The sequence below is a fragment of the Alligator mississippiensis genome, chromosome 12, assembly GCF_030867095.1.
Source record: "Alligator mississippiensis isolate rAllMis1 chromosome 12, rAllMis1, whole genome shotgun sequence".
Lineage (NCBI taxonomy): Eukaryota > Metazoa > Chordata > Crocodylia > Alligatoridae > Alligator > Alligator mississippiensis.
Window position 1 is genome coordinate 23,003,721 of NC_081835.1, and position 19,186 is coordinate 23,022,906.

Here is a 19,186-nt window from a genome sequence, read left to right on the forward strand (position 1 = left end):
GTAGTGTGTTGGTCTCCAAAGCAGAAGATAGAACAGAAAATAATTTTGGTAGGCTTTACTTCAAATTTAAAAGTACTTTGGTTATGAGATTGGAAAGTGCCTGAAGTTTTTAAGTACTGAAGTTCTGAATTTTTCAGTTTTTGATAAAGTTGTGGAATGGCTGAAAGTTTAGATCTACGTGGTGGCCATTTTGGTTTTCCCTCTGGTATGGGCTGAGGGGGCAAATGATGAGATATTTTAAACTATATTGCTCTACACTATGAGTGCAGATTCCAGAACATTGATGTAGTCAGAGGAAAGAAACATTTTTCCATCAGACAGAAGTGGCACAAGATAGTAACTTAGATTCCTAACTGCAAACCCTTCACCATAGCTTAATTTTTTAAGATACTGGTTTTCACTTGCACAGATTAGATAGGTGTAGAGGGCAGTCATTGAAGGAACTCTGCCTTCCTCATGCCTTGTTCTGGGGCATATTTTTTTAACACTTTCCAACACTTTGTCTATTAGGCTTTGACAGTTCAAAACCTAAGTACTACTTAATACCTCAATGGATATTAAGCAATTTATGGTCTCTGTCTTCTGTGCAGGGGTAAAGCTTCTCTACAGATCTTTAATGGTATCAGATGCTCATAAGGAATTATCTTCAGGGTGGAAACACTTTGTGTCAGATTCTCGCTGGTACTAATTAAAAGAGCTATGTCAATTAATACTAGGCTTTCCCTCAACTGAATGTTTCACAGGAATCCTACATAGGATCACACAGAGATAAAATAGTTAAAATGCTCCATTTCCCTGATGTTCTCAGGCAAGTTTGATGACTCATGTTAATGTACAGTTTTATCTGATGGAACAGGAGGCATTATTCAGTTTTTCTTAATCTTAGCATGGTGTCGACCAATCATGGCTTTATTATTTAAATCAACAGGGGTGAGAGGTGAGCCTGTACAACCTATGGGAATACTTCAGATAGAATGGGTGAAAATGGCACCAGCTGCTGAGGAGACCATAGTGAATAACCTTAAAGCACAACCCACTGCCTATCTAAGCATCATGGGGGAGGGGAGGAGGAGGTGGTCGCTGTTCTTTATTGCCTGGCACTCTAATGATCACTTCTTGTTGAGCTACGTTCTCGCTGCAAAGTATTTAATGAAGCTGTTATGTGCGGAACAGAATGGATCACTGCTTCCCAACATGGCATAAGGAAAATAAAGGTAAGGAATAAATCCATGGATGTGGCAATATTGCTATGATACCAATATTTGAAGCTGCTATTCATTCAATAAATCTACAATTACTTTCTGACCTATTCATTTTATTTTCAAGTTTCAGGGGGCAGCTGCAAGTAAACAGTATTCCTTAAAACATATTTAACTATGGTGAAAACCCATCATTCACTATTATTCTCACGACTTGAAAGGCAGAATCCATCCAAATGCTATCCTAATTAACAAAATGCTACATTCCATTAATGCTAATAGGTTTTATAATGATTTCATTTGTAAATAAATACAAAAAGAGCTCATGCACATTTGTCAGATTAATGTTTATTAGTTTAAGATCAAATGTTAAGTTCCCCAAACTTCAAAGCTCAAACTGTTCTTTAAGAGCAGTCCAAAAATATGTTTCTCCAGGCCAAAGACAGTTCTAAACTAGCTGAAGCTAAACAGAAACCATTTTTCTTCCACTCTACAAATGCTCTAAAGTCTTAAGTGGTTCATCACAGAGGGTAGTCGTGGGTTGTTTTTGTTGTTGTGCAGCAAGGTGAGCTTGTGAATGACCGCTTGTATTTAGTTAGTACGATCCATTCCCATATCTGTAAGGGGATATCCATCCAGATAGAACTATCCATCCCCATTTCCCATTGTGAAGGTGTATCAGAGTTAGGGATAGATTGGTCTCAGCACCTGAAGGGAGTATGATGCAGCATAAAATCAGGTGAGGTTTCTCTAAAAGATCATTGGTGGAAGAGAGATTTGAGGGCTCATAACAGTTCCCTGAATCTGATTTGGCGTGATATTGGTGTATGTCACTTTGTAGACTACATTCAGCAGTAATTCAGTTTGGGTAAGTTGATCTATATTTTACTGGTTCCTTCTGTTTCACTGGACTGTTGTAAGGCATATCCTGAAGTCATAAACCTCACTTAAGATAATTTTTACAGTAGTTTTGGTGTGGTCTTGATCCAGTTCCCTAGAAAAGATGGGTATTTACATCATCTGACCTGGTGCTAGTTTGCCTTTAATACAGGCTGAAGTGTGCCAGAGGAGAGAAGGCTGCCTGGATGACCAAGACAAAGATGACTGGATGATGTTGTGTCAGATCTACAGAACTGAAATGTGAATTACCAAAGCACACAACAGATGGGAATGGATGAAGACAGCGGAGGCAGTCAAGGACTTCTAGGAAGGCCCTATAATGCTAATTTATTTATTTTATGGCACCTACCTGATAAAACCAGCCTTTAATTGTGCACGCACAGTTACACATGTGTTGGATGATTACTGTCATTTACACCTGCAAAGGCAATAGCAAGACAACAAAGGGCACATAAAATTACAACTGGAGGGTGTAAATCTATGGTGATGTAGCAATGTGCTATGTCGCCATATGGGATGCTACAGCAATGTAGCAATCAGATGGGTCTACGTGTGATCGCCAGCTACATAGTCATAGCAATGCACACTCCCAGTATGGTGTGCTGCTACAGTGATGTAGCAGCGAAATCTAACTGTGCACTGCATGCACAGTGCATACTGCACCTTGCTTTATTACTTCCAAAAGGAAGTAATAAAGCACAGAAGCAGTGTCGCTATATGGCGACATGTAGATGCACCCTAAGTGTTAAAAATTAACCCAGTGTTTCGACTCACTGTAGTGAAATTGATTTATGTGCAAAGAACCAAGGCCAATGTAATTAACTAATTGTTAAGTGCTCCATACGAAAAACAGCACAACGTAAACCACCATCTGCAATGTGCAGCAAGCGCTTTAACTGGTTCTAGAAAACCCATGAATAATGGTGCATCATCTTGAGCATCAAGTTCTATATTCTCTGTTCTCTATCTCTTTATATACAGACATCTCTTATAGAAGACTCTTGTAATACTGAGTAAGCAGGAGTTAAGTGATGCCCAGATCAGGTGTTGGCCATGGGTAACTCTTGCCCACAAGATGCACAACTGGAGGCTGTAATTCAAGTGGCATTTAGAGTTCCTGTTTCTCTTCTCATTTATGCCAATCTTATCCTAGTGTGACTCAGCTGGCTTTTGTGGTGATAGTCTTGATTTTTTTAAAGTGGTAAGAGAAGAAAATGAAGTAGTTTGTTTCCATTTCTGGTTTGGAGAGGGAAGAAACAACTGCTGCTTTACTTGTGGCATTAGAATTAACTTCTTTGAACATATCTGAATGCCTGCTGATTTCATGATAGACAATAGACTCAGTCTATTTTTACAGTAGTAAGAAATATTTAATTAGAAAGGGAAATATTTAAAATAGCTGTATGTCTTAGTGTCAATTCAAGTTGGCATTTCCCCATGCAGCGTCTGTTTTTTTCCTCCTTCATCATTAATCATTATTAGTAAAGGTATGTCAGAATTCACAATTAGCTTCACCTCCTACTGTGTTTCTCATTTCTTGATAAATTTGGTGAGCTAAGGCCATATGAAAATATTCAATCTACTTTGGATTTTGTTTTCATTACATAATACAAATGGTTTGTAGAGAAAGATAATTGAATTTACAGCCTATTTTTCACTGGGAGGTTGAAATAATACATTGGATAGGATATTAATGATGATACCTTATCCTGCTAAAGCCTCTAGTGTGAGAAGAAGTCATATTTATTGTCACTGTTCCACATCTGAGAGTCTCTAATGTGGGGTGAAATAATGTTGCGATGAACCAGTCATCCATTTTGGAGCAGTGACCTTGCCTCAGACAGCAAGTGGAAATATAACAAAAGAGGAAGAAACTAGGCCAAGAAGGTTAGTCAGAATAATCAGGAAATCCATTTGAGAGGGAGCTTTTTTTTTTCTTGCTCTCTCTTCTTATTGTCAGTGTTCTAACAAGCACAAGAAGTATAATTCCTCCCACGTCTGGGAGAATCGTCCCTGCTATGGATGGGGAAATACATTTGAAAGAGCTTGGGAAAAGTTCACCTGTCAAGCAAAGTTGCCTTTCATTATTTAATTAAAAAGGTTGTAATCCTAGGGCAAACTTAATTAAAGTTAACAGACTATAATCGGGGGAGTAGATAGTAATTTAACAGTCGTGTTCATTTCCTGATCTGTTGCCTACAAAAAGTTACCCCATGGTAGACGCTTGACATGCCAACAACTGATACTACATTTAATGGGAATACCTAGAAAGTTGTTAAATGACTTGAAGACTACAAAAGCTTGCCAATACACTACAAAAAATGTTGAAAAGGGATGTCACACGACAGTAGGCCTGTGCGAAGTGGCAAGTATTCACTTCAGATTCGGCCAATTCAAAGGGACAGTGATTTGATTTGGAGATTCGAATCACTGTCCCAATTCAATTTGGCTGAATCAGATCTGAAGATTCAGCACTGCTTTGGAGATCTGGTCATAGACTAAACAGGCAGCAGTCCTCACCATGCTGGACATAGCTGCCTCCAACTGGTAAGTCTGTTGGGGATGGGGGAGGGAAAGGGCATGGGGGAAGGAGGGATTGGGGCTGGGGCTGAGACTGGGGCTGGGACAAGCTGCCCAGCTGAGGCAGGGGAGCACAGGAATCAGGGAGGGGGGCAGAGGGGTGCAGGGTGAGGGCATGGCAGCACCTGAAGTGGGAGCTATGCCCTGCTGCTGCTTGCCCAGCTGGGGCAGTGAGGCGCGGGATGTGGGTGCGGCAGTGCTGGTAGCGGGGGCTATGCCCTGCTGCCACTTGTCCCCTTCTGCCCAGAGTGAGCCACACCTGCATCCCCCCCCCCCGCCCTGCCCCAACTGGGCAAGCAGCAGCAGGGCATAGCCCTCTCTCCGAGCACTGCCGCGCCCGCATCCTGTGCCTCCCCACCCCGCTCCCTGAGTCCTGTGCTCACCACCCTGGCTGGGCAACTTGTTCCATTCCCAATCCTTCCCTCTCCCATGCCCCTTCCCTCCCTCCTCCCCCAACCCCAACAGATTTACCAGCTGGAGGCAGCTGTGCCCAGCATGGTGAGGACTGCTGCCTGATTAGTCTATGGCTGAATCTCTGAATTGGCCGAATCTTTTCTGAATAGATTCAGAGGCTTCCAATTCAGTTTGGAGCTTTTAATTGGTCTCCCAATTTAATTCAAGATTCAGTTGCTGAATCAGGCTGAATTTCCTCCAAATCAAATTGCCTACTGAATCTTCACACAGCCCTACAGGACAGCTACATTTCTACTTACACCTCAGACTTTTGTAACCTCAATTTTTGAATTTTCAGTGTTTATTGGAATTATTCACCTCCACTTCTAATCCCTTTGCCTCCACTTCTTTGCAACATTCAAGCATCAGCTTATTGACTTAGTGAGTGGAGCAGTTTTTATTTTTCTCCTCAATCTCCTCATCACAACTCCAACAGTTGAATGGTGATAAGTTTTCAGTTTTGGAGAGAATCGCTCAGGTAGTTTCTCTAAGTCTGACAGGAAATTACTTTTCTCCTTTAAATTATGATTGTCAGTCTCAAGTTACTCAAGTACAGTCTAACTGCTGCTCAGATGCTGTTTGTGAGAGTGCCAATTTGTCCCAATGCTACATAACATAACATCAGGTACAGTCTGCAGTAAGGGAATAGAAGTCATTTTTAGTGATCGCTTATTGTTTAATATTACAAGTGTTATTTGTACAATATTGTCAATTGTATTAGTATGTGGAAATGTCCTCATGGATTGTTCATTACATGTATTATATTATCCATTTGATTTTTAAGTGAAGTACAAAGATACTTGTACATGAGCAAAACAATAGATTTTTAGGTAGAGGAACATTTTCCCTGTAGAATGCCTTGTACCATTTGGTTCAGTCTCGAACACTCCAGTACAAACAACAATACGTGTCTTTTGGCATTGATAATTTTCTCTACTGTGCATCTGCAAAGTGATGTTAGTATTACTGCCCACAGATTTACCAAAAATTGTCAGCAGTTCATAGAGAGACAAACAATGGTTAGGGCTCGAGTTAGTAAAAAAACCTTGTTGTTAGGATCCTGGAACCATAGTCAGTGATCTGGGCTCCGTTGCCCTAGCACAGTGTTGAGTCCCTTTCCAGCAAGCTTACAGTGTAGGTGCTGGACAGAAGGATAAAGTGGGAGGCATGAGGTAAAAATGGAATGAATAGAACTTAGCTAAAGACTTACCTCGTCAATGCTAAACAATAATCACCTTTACAATAATTACCAGAAAAATCTTCCCCGTGCTACTTTATGAAACTTGCCTTGGTAACAGTGTAAGAAATGAATGACGAAGCAGATGCATGAATGACAATCCTGCCCCACTGAAGCTGAAGGGAAGTTTAGCATTGCCTTCTGTGCAGTCTGTTTTGAGCTCATTACCACAGAACACTACAGCTGTTGTACTTGATGCTCTATTGAGCTAGTTAATGTAATTGTGAAGCTCAACTAAAAGTAATTTGATGCCTGTCTTCATAAAGTTATGCAAGTGCTGTTGATTTTTATACATATTACATTTCTTTTGGTTGTAATATCAGTTTTGGTCTATTTAACACATTAGCTTTCTTGCTGTTACTGTAATGTATTTGGTTACACCCTAAGATAGGATTAATGGAGCCTGAGGGTCATCACTGGTCAGTTCTTTGTAAGTTTTTACAAGCATTGAGCATGTCTGTTCCAATGTAATAACCATTTAAGCACCCAAATCATTATTGAGTAGGAGAATGGCAGAAATGTCACTAACAGAAGAGCTGTGACCATGTTATGAAAATTAAATTGAATGTAGACTAAAGAAAAATCTAGGACAACCTGATGGCAATGCCTTGCAATCATATATACTGGAATATGTAGTAAGGAGCTCAGACTCCCTTGGCTTCATAAAACCCCTACAGGAGGTCATCACCACCATTATGCTTATGTTCTGGAGAGACCTATATTTTTGCCTTACAGGCATGGACATAAATAGCTCAGTCTTGACAGCGGTGTGCAGCTTGGTATCTGTCTTATGCATAAGTCTTGCTGTAATTCACAACCTGCATGTTCCTCTGCCTGCCTCAGCTGAGGGCCTGGATCTGGTAAGTTTGGTCATCTAAAACACTGGGAGTTGCCACTTATTGTAAAGTAAAGCACTGGGAGAGGAGCAGGATTCAAGAATTGTCCTCAGCATCTCCTTGTTACCTAGCTTGGGGTGGCTTCATGCTAAGTGGGCTCAATTAAGGCAGTTCCCTGCTCAGCATGATAGGTTTCATAGTTCCCCCTTTGAGGGACCCCATATACTTTGGCACCTAGGTCCCTACCTCAGGGCTCTAGATGCCAAAACAGAGGCCTGTTGTACAAAAATGAAGTGTCCCTTTGTGGATCTGGGCCGAAATATCTTATCCAACTCAATGCTATGAACTGGTGACAGAAACAGGAATCAAAGAGAAATCCTGATTCTTGCTCTGACCCTAGATCACCTTAATAGAATGAGAGATAATATTTACTAAGCATTAACTAAAATATTTCTGTCTGAGCCTTACAATATAACCTAAATAGTTGCTAATTCTTATCAAATACCTTTATATTTGTATATTTAACAATGGAACATTCATTAACTCTAAAGCACTTAGATAAAAGACACTTAAAATGTTACCAAAACCTCAATGTCTATTTAATTACAGCAACTTGGAATAACACTACATTTTAAGAAACCTAGACATCAGAAATAAAACATGATTCCTGTAGATTTTCTATAAGGAAGAAAAGCTTCACTCTCACTAATCTGGTGATGTCTAAATCTCATTTTTTTGTGGTTTGGGATGAGTTATTCTGGAATACCAGTTAATCTTGCATGTGCTGGAAAGAACTTCCTATTCTGATAAGGGAAAATCCATCTTGCAGTCCCTTTTATAACTTACACTGGAGGGGATTTTCTACCGTAGTGATAAAAATGCAGTTAGGAATAGCTTTCTCTTATAGACCTGTATTAGTCACTGCTAAGGAGTATGGTATTGTGAAGCTATGATGTCATTGCAAAAAACAATTGATGTATGATCAGCATCCAGGTCAGAGCAGTCACACTGCAAAGATCTACCCAAGTTACTGTGTCCCCACTGGTGTTACACTCACCTCTGTGAGCTGCTGGGACTTCTGGAGCCGTATCGCATGGTTCTTTTTGATGCAATAATCTGAGCTACTCAATGATTCTTTTCCCAGTGGATTGTTGGAGATTGCAGCAACATAGAGAGGATTTTGTGAAAGCTTTGGAAGACGCTCAACACTTTGGTGTGAGCCTGTGTCTTTCCTGGAAAATGGGCTTTATGACAGATTGAAAGTGGCACCCAAGAACCTACATTCCCAGTCAGAGTGGCTAACCTACTTTTAAGGTACTATCAACTTGGGTAAGAGGGTTAGGAGGATGGGAGTTATGGACAACATTAAATAAGAGCCCATGTTAAAATTCACTACTGCAAATAGTGATATTTTCTTTGCTGCTTCTGTCTTGAATGCACAAAATATTTCTACTGAATAGAGTTGTATTCATCTATACATGTTATATACTCCTCAGTTTTAAAATGGATCAGTCAAGTGATAGCACAGTCAAGTGAGTTATGTTGATTTAAATCAACTAAGGATCCAGCCTTATGTGTCTTAACAGAACTTTATTTTTGCCATAGAGAAAATATCCTCTTATAAATCCTTTCATGAGTGTGAAACAGTTTTATAATGGTATTAAAAATTACAAGCTACCCTTTTCATGACTTTTTGATAGCCTATATGCATGCAATTCCACAACAGATTTTGGTTTCATAGATTTTAAGGTTAGTGTTGCAGGGCACCTCAGTGCTCTGCTCCTAGAGAGGAGAAACTGCCAGGGAGAGAGAGACAGAGCCCTGGCACGTTATAACAAGCCCAGCTGAGGGTTGCCAGGGTAACAAGCGCAGCTGCGGGTTGCTGGAGCAACTAAGGGGAGCCAGCTGCCTGTAGGGGGCAGGGCCTGGCCCTTATAAAGCCCAGGGCTGAGGCCAGGCTGGCAGTTCTCTGCCAGCAGCCGGAGAGGCAGGAGCTCCCTCGGCCAAGAGATGGGTAGAAGCCCGATGGCCAGTACAGCTCATGAGAGCTCCGAAGGTTGGAGTAATGGTGTTAAGTTATAGCCAGGCGGCTTACTTTGTAGTGGCTAGGTGCCATAGGTTTTAGTTGTAGCCAGGAGGCTTGCAGTATGTGTTGTGGTTGTTTATTACACCGGAGGTTTGGGTGAGGCTGTAGGGGTTGGAGGAGGCCTCATAGGGACCCCAGAGAGTGTGGGGTGCCCTAGTGCCAAGAGGGCGCAGTGTCCTCATACGGAAACCCCAGTGGTATGGGGGCCCCAGTGCCTGAGTGAGGGCGCAGTACTTTAAGGGGGAACCCCAGTGGTATGGGGAACCCGGTGGCAGTGAAGGCACAGTGCCGGTGAAGGCGTAGCTAGCACGTCAGTGAAGGTGCAACTGACAGTGAGGAGCGCAACCAGTGGGTTGCAGGCAGGGAACAAAGACCCTGGGTTGTGTGCAGGGTACGTAGACCCTAGCCCCAGAGCGGGGCAGCATTGAGAAGCCCAAGGTGGGCACGGCAAGCCCCAAAGAGGGGGAGCACCATATTGGACTATTGAGAAGCCCAAGGTGGGCACGGCGAGCCCCAAGGAGGGGGAGCGCTACATTGGACTATTGAGAAGCCCTAGCATGGGCACGGCAAGCCCCAAAGAGGGGGAGCGCCATATTGGACTATTGAGAAGCCCAAGGTGGGCACGGCGAGCCCCAAGGAGGGGGAGCGCCACATTGGACTATTGAGAAGCCCAAGGTGGGCATGGCGAGCCCCAAGGAGGGGGAGCGCCACATTGGACTATTGAGAAGCCCTAGCGTGGGCACGGCGAGCCCCAAAGAGGGGGAGCACCACATTGGACTATTGAGAAGCCCTAGCGTGGGCACAGCGAGCCCCGAAGAGGGGGAGCGCCATATTAGGAAGCCCAGGACGGGCGCAGCAGACGCCAGCAAGGGCATCACTTGCGGGGTGCATAGACCCCAGCCCCCAAGGAGGGGCGATTACTGAGGAGCCCGTGAGGGGCGTAGTAGACCCCGGTGAAGGCTAGCACTGCAGAAAAACCCAGGACAAGGGCAAGGTGCTGTGGTTGTCCCTGGCAAAAGGGGATAGCAGCGCAGCGAGCGAGCCCATACCAGAGAGGGTAATAGTGCAGTGTGCCCAAAAGACCGGTGGCTCGACAGGAAGTCCCAGAATGGACAAGAGTCCCAGTGAGGGACATTGTGTTAGAGAGAGCCCAGGAAGGGGCACTAGTGTAGACACATATGGGGAAGGCCCAAGAGCGGGCTAGATTATAGAAGAAGGGCCCGGAAAGCGGGTGTGCAGACACACCAACGTCTATTACATCAGCGAGGCTTGGGGCGTGGTATTAGGGGCGGTAGGAGCCATGCGTAGCCCATAAGGCTAGGGTGCCTGGGGAGCACCCATCATACCGGGAAACCACAGGAGTCCAGGAACACACGGGGACAGAGGTCCCGAGTAGCCATGCCCAGGGAGTCGTAGGCAGCCTCCCAACTGTATACAAACATCAAAGATGTGGTGGGTGAGAATAAGAGGGTGCCTTGGGCCGGCCTTGACACGGAGCGAGGGACCTTGACGAGACCACGGCCCTCCTAGAGGACTCCGCTGTGACAGTCAGACACAATCATTTAATAACCTACTCTGACTTCATGTACGTCGAAGGCTATTAAAGTTCACTCAGATACCCCATACGTTAAGTCCAAAGACTTCAGATAGCCTAAAGCAAAGTATTTTAGTCTTCAGGATACTAAACTGTATGATAGAAGCAAGTAACAGGATTGACTAAGCTGCTATCAATGTCCAAGGGCTTGGCAGAAGTAGGGAATTGATTACGTAAGATATGCACTCAGATGAGTCGGGCACCTAACCTATGCTCAGTTATGAATCATGTGAGGAGAAATCATTTCTGACCTCTGAAGGTGACAGTCTGAAGTCCTGAAAAAGCATGACATACGATTAGTCATTACTTTTGTGCAGACATGCAAATGTTATGAATGTATTGGTGACAATGGAGACAATCCTGTTCTCACTATGACCCAGGAAGTCCAAGGATAAATAGGGGACTTCACGTATTCCAAGGCTGGAAGGGATCACAAACCATGCAGCCTGATACTTGTGTCCAAAGACCATAGCTTTTCTCCCAGAAGTTAGTTTAAAACATATCTTTTAGGAAAAAAAAAGTAATCTTGTTTTAAAGATTCAAAGTGACAGTAGTTCCATAACTTCCTCAAGGAAGCTTTTTCACTGTTTAATTACCACACAGATAGCCAGCTATGTAGATCAATGGTGCAGTTCACGGGCCATATTTGGCCTCTGAAGTGACTGGGCATCAGCAGCAAGTAGCTCAGCCTAGTACATCCCCTTCTCTGCCTCGCAATGTGCCAGTGATCCTCTTTCTAGTGCTCCCTGCTCTGCTTTCTTCCTCTCCCATCCCCTGTCTTTCCCTCCCCTCCGTTTGAAAACTACAGTCACCACCCTTCCTTCCCAGGCCCAATCTTCCCTACCTTGGTGGCCCCATCCAGCCTGCTGCTCCTAAATGGTTGCACTTCATTGACATAGATAGCTATGGATGAAAGCTAAAAAATAAAAATATGATTTCTCCCTCTACTAGGAAGCAAATAAAAATACCCTTAAATTTTTATCTTATTGTAACAGAGATCAAGCTCTCTTACAGCCTGGTCTTTGTCTGGTTGGGCTTATGCGTCAACCTTTTGCAACGAGGGAAGTTCAGTGTGATTGGACCACTCAACCCAAACTTCTGATTGGACTAGCTATGATCCATGGATCTGGCACAAGGTGACTGGAGAATTCATTCCAAACTCCTGATTGGATGAGCTGCTATCTGGGTGCATGGCCCCCTAAAGGGATAAAAGAAGGCATGTGCTGCAGTCAGGGGGTGGGAAGTAAATGGGTATTGAAGACTTGGGGTGAGATGACACAGTGGGGCAGTCAAATGAGTCCCAGAAGAGCCTGAAGTCAGCAGGACAAGGCTGGAGCAAGAGCTGGGCTGCAGAGACTGAGGCACAGCTCCAAGGGCCAGCAGGTTTCAGGAGAAAGAGCAAGACGATGGCTGTCAAGTCTAGACAGCCCTGTCAGCATATCCTTGTTTGTTATAGGGGAGGGAATTGTAGCTCCAGAGGAGCCTTCTCTGGGTGTTTGCAGCCTGCCCATGAGGTGGGGAGAGTCACCCATCCCACGCAGGGGAGAGTGTTCCCATTGAATTCTGAGAGAGATTTCAGGCGGGGATCACAACACTGCAGGTTTTCACCTAGACGTGGAATGGAACATAAACCCCTCCCAGGGGTGCAGGAGTCAGGTAGTAAGCTACTGGGTGCTTGCCTGAGCCCCTGCTGAGGGGGAGGAGCTGGGTTCAGGCCACAGGAGATTGACTGTACCCACCCCACAGGAGGGGTGATTGGTACAAGACTGATCCAAGGAGCGTCTGTGAATGCTACACTCTAGCGTATAAGACTCTAAAGGGGCTTACCCATATGGGTGAGTCAGAACTTTGCTGCCTCTCCTGTGGGGGTTAGAGAGTCTATGTAAAGACTGGGCTGTTAATTGCATCCAGGACGAATGCGATATTCATCACTGAGAGTTGTGCAATGTCGCTACAAGCACCATAGGGTAAAACTCATCTAGGAACTAACCTGAGACTTCAGTGTAAGGGGTTCTCACAGACCTCCCCCTCCCCCCAGGGACTGCTCCCAAATTTCCAGAAGAAGAGGTGGTTTGGGGTTTTATACTGCTGTAGCATATGTACAATAGTTATTAGTATATAATAGGGCGGTGTGAAGCTTCAGTCCCCGATTCAATTCAGTGGAGATTCGGTGGCTGAATCTTTGAATCTGAATCGAATCAGGAAACCCTTTAATCTCTCCAAATTGAATTGGAACCCTCCGAATCAATTTGGAAAGATTTGGCAATTTGGATATAGACGCAGCTTTAAATGTTTTTTTTAAATACCTCAAGGCACCAGGCGGCTCATGAATCCTGAGATGGTGGGGCAGATAGTGTCCCACAGGAGCACAGGGGGCTCCCCAGTGTGCTTGGCAGCAGACCTGGAAGTGGACCAGAAGCATTTCCAGGTCTGCTGGGGGAGTGCCCAAGGGCCCCTCCCCTGCACCCTCCCAGCTCAGCGACTGGTGCCTCCTGGGTCTGGGGGGCACCCGGGGTCCCCCTGTGGCTGATTGCTGAGCCAGATGGATATGGGGGGCCTCCCACGCACTTGGCAGCAGACCTGGAAGTGGACTAGATGTACTTCTGGTCCACTTCCAGGTTCGCTACTGACCATGCAGGCTCCCCTCCCCCCCCCCCCCGACTCTTGTGGGATGCCCATCCACCCCAGCATCTCAGCGTTCACAAGCTGCACCGGTACCTCGAGGTATGTAGAGAAAACATTTAAAGCTGTGTCTATGGCCGAATCGCTGATTCTCTGAATCAACATCAAATCTTTAGATTCAGATTTGGCCGAATTGGATTAGGGACAGTGATCTGAATCAACTAATTGAATCACTGTCCCTGATTCAGGCTGAATCTGAATTGAATACAGCCTGTTTTGTGCACCCCTAGTATATAATAGTTATTAGTATCTTTTTTAGTGTATATATTGATGTTATGGTCTTTTCTACCTCCCCTTTTCTCCCTATGTAAATAAATTGTATATTGTTAAATACTGAGTGTTGTCTAATCAAAGGTTTTGAGGCTCCAGGTATCCTTCTGTAGGGAGAATCTCCACACTCTAGGAAGGAGAGCTCCAAAGCAGAGACCCCAGGGGTTCATAATTGACTGCAGCTGGTGGGTAGCTCTGCCTCCTGGGTTACATTATGATTTTTAAGCCAATCTCATGACTCTGTGGGGCTGATTCATGAGTTCGTGTGAATGTTCATTCAAGACCATCCAAAGGCTCATTTCACATAAGGTTACCAGGGCCATAGGTTTCATTGAGATTGTATTTATGAACTGCTTATTTGCTGCAATCTAAGTGTAACGAGGAGACATCTTTTCAGTGAACTTTCTTGTTTGAAATCCTATATCTTCTGCTTTTGTTTCATGTTTCCAGAACACATTTTCAGGGTTTAATGGTGTCATTCTCTATAAATTGGGTGCTGCTGCAGATTACATTTGGAAATAAAAAGTGAATTTTGCAAGCTTTCTAAGCTTTGCATTCTAATTGGATGCAATACAAAGTAGCTTCATCATGTGTGCAAAGTTGAATTAATAGTTCTACAATCTATTATTATTGTCCTTTCAGGAAAAAAGTGAAAAGTCTTGCACAAATGCAGATAAGAAAAGAATTATTTTATGCACAATACCTCTTCAATCTGACTTCTGTTATACAGTGATATTTGAACTCTTGGGCTTCTAAGAGAAAACACATGGTCAGCTGAAACATGAGAGGGTATTTAAAGCAATGTGTCTTTCAAGTCTGCAACTATCCCATATTGGCCTTGGAATCTATCAGCTCGCATAAGCTAAGCAGGGTTAGGCCTATTCTGTACTTGGCTGAAAAAACCACCAAAGAAAGTTCAGATGCCACAGAAAGGTGTGCTGGTTACTGAGCCAATTGACTACTCTAGTTCCATGCTAAATGAATGCCCCAGCACAGTGATTAGGCCTGTGCAAAGTGGCTAGTATTTGGTTCAGATTCGGCAGGGGGTAATGCCTGCTGCCTCCTGCTGCTCCACACCATGTGGGGGGCTCTGCACGTGCCCCCCAAACCCCCAAGGCTGCTGCAGGAGTGGTGAGTCCCGGGGCTTTTCTCGGGTTTTTCTTTTCTTAAAGGACTGGAGCTGGCCCAGGTGGGGCACCCATGCAGGGGCTGGAAGCGTGGGGGCATTGGGTGGCTCATGCAAAGCCACCCACATGGTGTGGGGGGCAGCAGAGATCACCTCCCCACCTGGAAGCACCTGGTGAGCCCTGGGGTTTTTTTTTACAGTACCGGGAGCTGAGGCAGGTGGGCAGGGGGAGTGGGCAGGGGTCGGCGGGGCTGGGGAGCAGGCAGTGGATGGGGGCTGGCAGTGGATGGGGGCAGGTCCCCTCCCCCAATCTCCTCTCCTACCAGTTCAGAGTCTGACTGCAGTTCCCTGCTGCAGCCACCAAGGACTGCCCAAATCATCAAAGCTCTCTGAATCTTTTCCAATGATTTGGAGAGCTTTTAATTGATTTGGACCTTTTAGTTGGTCCCCTGGTTTGATTTGGATTTGGAGATTCGGCCGCCGAATCAGGCCGAATCTCCTTTGAATTGAATCACCACCCGAAGCTTCACACAGTCCTAATAGTGATTAATTTATGGAAGTGGCTCATTTGGAGGAGCCAAAACTATTTTTACTAAGAGTAATGAACTGGCTAAATTTCAGCTTAAGATAGCATGAGAGAAACTGATTTCTGTGCAAGTCTCCCACCTTCTTTGAGTTACATTTGTAGAAATAGCTGCTTCAATGAATATGTAATTTTTCCCTCCATTTGAAATTCTCGATTTAGTATGGAGACATATGGAAACTTCCTCCTCTGACATCAGAGAAGACTTTGATGAGGCCAAGTGAAAAACTATTTTTCAGCTATGTCTTAGATCTGATGAGGAAAAAAAATGTTTTCTTAATTGCATAAGATGTTATGGCATTTAATCCATAGGAAATATAGTGCATGTGGTTTTTGAGGCTCTGCACAGGTCATTATATTGATGCAATCTTTCTCTTTTTTTGATACCTAAGATTTTTTAACTTCACAAAGAGTTTTTATAGCATCAGCATGCCAGCTTTACCAAGCCTGTTGAATGCATCCCAATGCAATAACATCATGAACAATGGTTAGCCAGCCATAAAAGCTTGATGGCCTATGTGGAATCCTGCGTGATTGTTTGTCACCTATACCAAAAGAAGTTTCTGCTGATGGTATAAAGATGTTTATAAGATCTAATTTTGAATGTATTACAGTGAAGCATGAGAGAACTTTCTGTTTCCACTTCAGTTAGCAATTTACAATCAATTCCACATTTGGCATGCAACAATACACTAGACCATGTCACATAAAAAGACTAATGAATGAAGTACCATGTAGATTTAGTTGAGACCGATTATTCCATATAGATATGTAGTGCAGCCTCAGGACACTGAAGGCAGTGAATAAATCCCTTTAAATTTATCTGGTTGGATTTGGATGTGTTTCTTTTATTGCAAAACTCAGATTTTCATGCCCTTATTAGAATTTTACATTAAAATGTGATGCTTGCCAACATCCCACCCACATGTCATACTACTATTCATGGAAGTCATCAGTTAGTTGGAAATGTGTGCACCACATGCATGCTCTTGACTCCAAAAGTAGCACCCAAGGGTTTTTTTAAACTCAGCTCAAAATCTACAAATGCTATAGGGGAAAAAGAGAAAAGATAAAAAGGACTATTTTAAGATGCCATAAAATATTTTAAAAAACCAATTTTAATGCCTTTTTTCTTTTTAGGAGAAAGCTGAAGAGTATTTATCCTTCTTCTTGTATGAGAGAAAAGGTAGGAGACCATCCAAACATAAGCTTCAGTAACAAAGCATTTTTATTGTTTTGTGGGAGCAGGGGGAGTGTGTGATTATGTTTATGTTCCAAGCCAGAGATGTCTACAAATTTTGAGTCCTCTTGAATATTTTATCAATTGACATATTTCTGTTTGGCTGATAGTTAAATCACATGCTATGCTGTGACTGCTAGTCATATGTCACGGCAGTAACTATGATATTTGAAAGGACTTGATCTTAGTACTGCATAAAATATTGCATATATTCACGTGGCAAGTGAGATTATCTAAATAGCTAACATAACACCTAACGAAGAGGAGACTTTCCTAATTGTATATCAGGTGTTCACAAGTCAGTTGCATATTATCATGTGCTTTGATGCATGGGCAGGAAACCAGACAAGCAAAGTGTTGTTTTTTGGTTCCCCCCCCATAAAACCTCTCTCTCTCTCTCTCTCGCACGCCTACACTCTCTCACACACACAGAGGGAGAGAGAGTATGTTTGGCATTCATTTCAAAATTACAAACCAAAGCAAGAGAAAGATGCCTCAAATCTGAGATGTGTTACACTTACTAGTAACTAGGGGTGTGTGAAACAGGCCATATTTGATTCAGATTCAGCCTGAATCGGGGGCAGTGATTTGATTCGTTGATTCAGATCACTGTCCCTGATTTGATTTGGCCGAATCTGAATCTGAAGACTCAATGCTGATTTGGCCATAGACACAGCTTTAAATGTTTTTTTCTATATACCTTGAGGTACTGGCATGGCTTGTGAATGCTGTGATGCTGGGGCAGATGGAGCATGCCACAGGAGTGCAGGGGGGCCCCCACGTGCTCAGCGGTGAACATGGAAGTGGACTGGAAGTACTTCCGGTCCACTCCTGGGTCTGCCACTGAGTGTGCTGGGCCCCCCCCCCCCCCACACCTCTGGCTTGGTGATCAACCACGGGTGCCACCCCCGATCCAGGAGGCACCAGTCACCAAGCCAGGAGGGGCACAGCCCGTGCACTCCCCGGTGGACCCAGAAGTGGACCGGAAATGCTTCTGGTCCACTTCTGGGTCTGCTGCTGAGTCCACTGGGGAGCCCCCCATGCTCCTGTTGGATGCTGCATCTGCCCTAGCATCTCAGCATTCATGAGCTGCCTGGTACTTTGAGGTATGTAGAAAAAACATTTAAAGCTTTGTCTATGGCCGAATTGTGAAATCTTTCTGAATCTCTCCTAATTGCTTTGGAGGGTTCCGATTCAATTCGGAGAGATTAAAGGGTCTCCTGATTTGATTCGGATTTCGAGATTCGGCCACTGAATTGGGCCAAATCTCCGCTGAATTGAATCAGCAACTGAAGCTTTGCACAGCTCTAATAAGAATGAAAAGAAATGTATTTTTAAAAGCTTGGAAAGAATATATAAGAATATATAAATATTGGCGTTCCCCCCACTTGGATGGGAACATGGGGTGGTGGGGGTAGGGAGGGATTTATTACTAAACATATTATCCCATAACTGCTTACTGCAGGGTTTCTTGCCCCTTCCTTTGAGGCCTCATGTATCAGCTGCTGCCAGCAAAAGGATACTGGAATAAATGGCCACTGGTCAGATCCAGTACGGTGAGTCCTATATTCCTAAAACTACTAAATCAGCTATCTAAATGGAGCCACAAGACACAAACTGAACCATACGCTCTTCATTGAAAGTCAGCAGAGAAATTATTGAGATTACTGAGTTTTTGTTTACTATTAAATGCTTCCATGATACAAAGAAGATTGTTAAATATGGAGTTAAAAGACACACATACAAGCTATTGCAGCATTCTGATGCTGTCAGCCTTGTTCACTTGGCTTTAAATCTGCTAGGAATGAAACCAGTGGTCAACTACTGTTGCTAATTAGTGCAGACATCTTTAACTGGACTCCTAGCTCCCATCAGCATGTTTAACATGGCTGAGATAGGCATTAAAGAAGTATTGCTTGTAATTCCCTTTCCTAAGGCTCTTTTGGAATAGACATTACTTAGCATCCATTGGTTAAACTTGATCTAGTTACTAAGAGCCTCAAGAGGCTGTTATGACATTCAGAGATTATACTGTGGGATGGGTAAAGCCTTCCTCCCTTTTTCTAGCCATACCCCCTCCACCAACTGCAAGGAAGTATAGGAGCAGCTAAAGTATCTCTGTGACACTGTGAGGATGCCTTACAGTGGGTGCATCTTCTCCTGTAGCTGGGTAAATTAGCTTTATGCTGAGGAAGCAGCACAAAGGCAGCTCAGGATTTGGTCTACTACATGTATGTTGAAAACACCCATTATACAATGCTCTCCTGCCTGTCGCTCTCCCTCCTCCTCTTACCCTTGCTCTGCCCTGGCATGTTCCATCCATGATGCAGCCTGGGGTACTAAGCATGGCCCCAGCCCAGCTCTGTAGCAGCAGCATACAACTCGCACAGCTGCTATGAG

The 19,186-nt window shown here is 44.0% G+C and overlaps 1 long non-coding RNA gene across 1 annotated transcript; it reads left to right on the plus strand.

Annotated features, from left to right (window-relative positions):
- Positions 1–9,107: 9,107 nt before the first annotated feature.
- On the plus strand, positions 9,108–18,468 carry LOC132244534 (uncharacterized). Its single transcript, XR_009456097.1, has 3 exons — positions 9,108–9,261; positions 16,687–16,732; positions 18,252–18,468. It is a non-coding gene; the product is annotated as an uncharacterized LOC132244534 (long non-coding RNA).
- Positions 18,469–19,186: the final 718 nt, after the last annotated feature.